At 41.6% G+C, this 4,035-nt stretch overlaps 1 pseudogene; it reads right to left on the bottom strand.

Moving 5' to 3' along the window:
- Positions 1–771: 771 nt before the first annotated feature.
- LOC138848088 (high mobility group protein B2 pseudogene) lies at positions 772–1,971 on the bottom strand (annotated as a pseudogene).
- Between the last annotated feature and the right edge of the window lie 2,064 nt (positions 1,972–4,035).

Genomic DNA, 4,035 nt, shown 5'->3' on the forward strand with positions numbered 1-4,035 from the left:
TTTCCCCTGTATCTTTGTGGGGAATCAAGGCAGGACTGCCTGTTGCTCAGCCACCTACACCCACACCTGAGCAGTTTCTGGACCACTTCCCGCTTGCGAGGTCTCAGGCTTCCTCTTCTCCCATTAGGAAAGTATTAAGGATTCTTTACTTCCATGTAGACTCTGCCCTCTAATGGTGAACAGGGTCCTCTAAACCCACTTGTTGCACAAATGAAAACCCAAGCATTGTCTTCTCCCACAGATGGAGTCTGCTATTGGTTTTGATTTACATTTCCCTAATGGCTAGTGATATTGGGCATGTTCATCTATGTCTTGACAATTGAGATTTCTTCTTCTGAGAAACATCTATTCTGATCATTGCCCATTTCTTACGTGTACATTTTGCTTCTTGTTTGGAGTTTTTCCAGTTCTATATATGTATGTTCTGGCTATCAATCTTTTGTCATAGTCAGAGTTTTCAATGTTTCCTGCCATTCCGTCCATTGTATCTTCACTCTGTTGATTACTTTGTTGTGAAGATGTATCTTAATTTGATATGCTCAAATTTGTATATTTTATTTTTGTTACTTGTGCTTTTGGAATCTTATGCAAACTGTTGTCTCTGCTAATGTTTTACAGTTTCTCATATGTTTACTTAGGTTTTGGGTTTTTTTTTTAACATACATAATTTTATTACAAAATTTTTTTTAAAAAAACAACACAGAATGCAACATCCTAACAAAAAATCCAAATTTACAAATGATATTAATTCCTACAACTTTGCTGCGCTACCATACACAAGTCAAGAAATTAAAGAAACCATTAAATATTTAGGAACATTCAACATCAGAAGCTTTAAAATCTAACTGTATGTAGTAGCCCCTCAAAAAGCTACAACCTGCATTTTTTAAAAAAAGTATTTTCTCTACAAAGAATCTTATCAGCTATACAAAAATCTGTACAGTTTTTTTATACTGAAGCTAATATTGAGCTGCACTTGAATTCACATTCTTAGCAAAACAACTGCCTGAGCACACACGCACACTCCACACTCATCATTACAGGATAGCCATTTATTCTTCATCTTCATCCTCTTCCTCATCATCTTCATCTTCTTCTTCTTCCTCTTCTTCCTCCACATCTTCAGGTTCATTCTTCTTGTTTGAGCCTGTGGGCCTACCAGGGCCCTTCTTTCCCGCTTCACTTTTGCCCTTGGCACGGTATGCAGCAATATCCTTTTCATATTTCTCCTTTAGCTTAGCTGCTTTCTGTTCATATGGTTGTTTATCTTTGGCTGAGTGTTCAGACCGCATCTCACCCAATTTTTTTGCAGTGTCCCCAATGGACAGGCCAGGGTGTTCACTTTTGATCTTTGGGCGATGTTCAGAGCAAAAGAGAAAGAAGGCAGATGGTGGTCTTTTAGGAGCATTGGGATCCTTTTTCTTTCCCTTCTTATCACCCTTGGGAGGAACGTAATTTTTCATCTCCCTGTCATAACGAGCTTTTTCACTTTTTGCCATATCTTCAAACTTGGACTTTTCCTTTGCAGACATGGTCTTCCATCTCTCCGAGCATTTCTTAGAGAATTCTGCGAAATTGACCGAAGAGTCAGGGTGTTTCTTCTTGTGCTCTTCCCGGCACGTCTGCACGAAGAAGGCATAGGAGGACATTTTGCCCCTTGGCTTGTTGGGGTCTCCTTTACCCATGACGACGGAACGGCGGCCACCTGGTGTGAGTTGTTCCTCAGACTCCCGCAGAGCGGCCAGATCCGACGGCATTGCTTCCTTCCCTCAGCTCCGGCATGAACTCAGGATGTGAGGGCGATCTGGCTGCGACATCTGTCACCCCATTGATCGCCAGGGTTGATTCGGCTGATCTGGCTGGCTAGGCGGGTGTCCCCTTCCTCCCTCACCACTCCATGTGCGTCCCTCCTGAAGCTGCGTGCTGGGTCGAAGAGGACGACCTTCCCCGCTAGAGGAGGACCGGTCTTCGGTCAAGGGTATACGAGTAGCTGTGCTCCCCTGCTAGAACCTCAAAACAAGCTCTCAAGGTTTTGGTTTTATATTTAGACTTTTAATTAACCTTGAGTTGCTTTTGCATAGTGTATGAGGTGTTGGGGTATCTTTTCAGGCTTCTACATATGGATAATCACTTTCCTTTAAACCATTTGCTAAGGGGATTCTTCTTTCTCCTGTTTGTTTTCTTTCTTTTATTAAATAGGGGTTGGCTGTAGAAAAGTCAGTTTATTTCAGCTGCCTATTTTTTCCATTGAACTATGTGTCTGTTTTTCCAACAGTGCTAACACTGCTTCTATTTTTTTTTAAGATTTCTTTATTTGAAAGGCCAGATGCTTCTTCCAAGTCTCTCATGTGGGTGCCAGCACCCAAGAACATGGTCCATCTTCCACCAATTTCCCAGGTGCATTAGTAGGGAGCTGGATTGGAAGTGGAGAACCTGGTCTTCGAGCAACAACATATGGGATACATGCACAGCAGGACAAGGCATTAACCTACTACACCACAGCATCAAACCCTTCCTTATTTACTTCTGCTGTGATCTTTCATTATTCACTTTTCTACTGCCCCACAACTTGACTCATTCCTGTTTTTTTTTTTTTTTCTGGGTCCTGGAGGATGGTAGTAGGTTGCTTCTGGGATATCTTTTTTTTTATGTTAGTAGGTACTTGGTAATCTAAAATCATAGTTTTTACTTTCTATATTTCTCTGCTAATCACGAGGACCTTCTAGATGACAGCAGAAAATGCTAGCAGAAATGAGGATATATTAATTTGCTAAGAAAATACCACAGAGAATATGATTTAAATCATGGAATTTTACTTCTCAGAGTTGTAGAGCTTGAAAATATCAGATCAAGGTGCTAATAGGCTCGATTTTTCCAGAAGCCCTTCTCTGATGTGACAGACACATCTATCATTTGATCTGCTTAAAAGCACTTTCTTCAGGTAGAGTTATGTTGGTGGTTAGCACTTCAGTGTTTGAGTTTTAGGGAGGCACATTTCAGTCCACAACAGCAAAGGGGCCCTGTGGTCTACTTCAATGACAGCCATCTCGGCGGAGGATAGAAAGTTTGAAATCAGCATTAGGATTTCTCACATTATTACTGTCAGTGCTATCTCCATCAAATGTGCATTCATGTACACACAAACAAAACTACCTGTACACATAAACACATTCAACAGTGGAAATGCCTGATGGTTGTGTACAGATAACATCAATATAATAATCCATAAGATGGCCTATTAGCAGACATTAAAAGAGAATTAGAAAGAATGACAACAAAATCTGCAGTTACCTATATTTATGTCTATATGTATGATATTCAGTATTTATAGTTGCTAAAAGATGAATACTGATGTGTGGAAATAAAAGCTAAACCTTACCTTGCAATATTGCAGCCTAGTCTACATGAAAGATGTCTTCCTAAAACCTTTCCCTGGGCCCACTCTGTGGCATAGTAGATTAAGCATCCACCTGCAGCACCAACATCCCACATGGGCACCAGTTTGAGTCCCTGCTCCTGCACTTCCAATCCAGCTCTTTGCTAATGGCCTAGGAAAGCTCTGGAATATGCCCTGAGTTCTTGGGCCCCTGCACCCATGTGAGAGACCTGGAGGAAGCTGCTGACTCCTGGCTTCTGGCACCTGGCTTCAGATCGGCCCAGCTCCAGCCATTCTGGCCATTTAGGGGTGAACCAGTGGATAGCAGACCTCTCTTTCTCTTCCTCTCTATATCTGTCACTCTGCCTCACAATAAAGAAATACATTTTTTAAAAACTTTTCCCTTTTTAAATTTCTTAATTGTTTTAAAGATTTATTTATTTATTTATTTACAAGTCGAGTTACAGACAGAGAGGAGAACCAGAGAGAAAGAGGGAGGTCTTCCATCTGATGTTCACTCCCTAATTGATTGCAACTGCCATAGCTGTGCTGATCCGATGCCAGGAGCCAGGAGCTAGTTCCAGGTCTCCCAGATCGGTACAGGGGCCCAAGGACTTGGGCCATCTTCTACTACTTTGCCAGGCCATAGCAGAGAGCAG

This window comes from Oryctolagus cuniculus, unplaced genomic scaffold (genome assembly GCF_964237555.1).
Source record: "Oryctolagus cuniculus unplaced genomic scaffold, mOryCun1.1 SCAFFOLD_59, whole genome shotgun sequence".
NCBI classification, from domain to species: Eukaryota; Metazoa; Chordata; class Mammalia; order Lagomorpha; family Leporidae; genus Oryctolagus; species Oryctolagus cuniculus.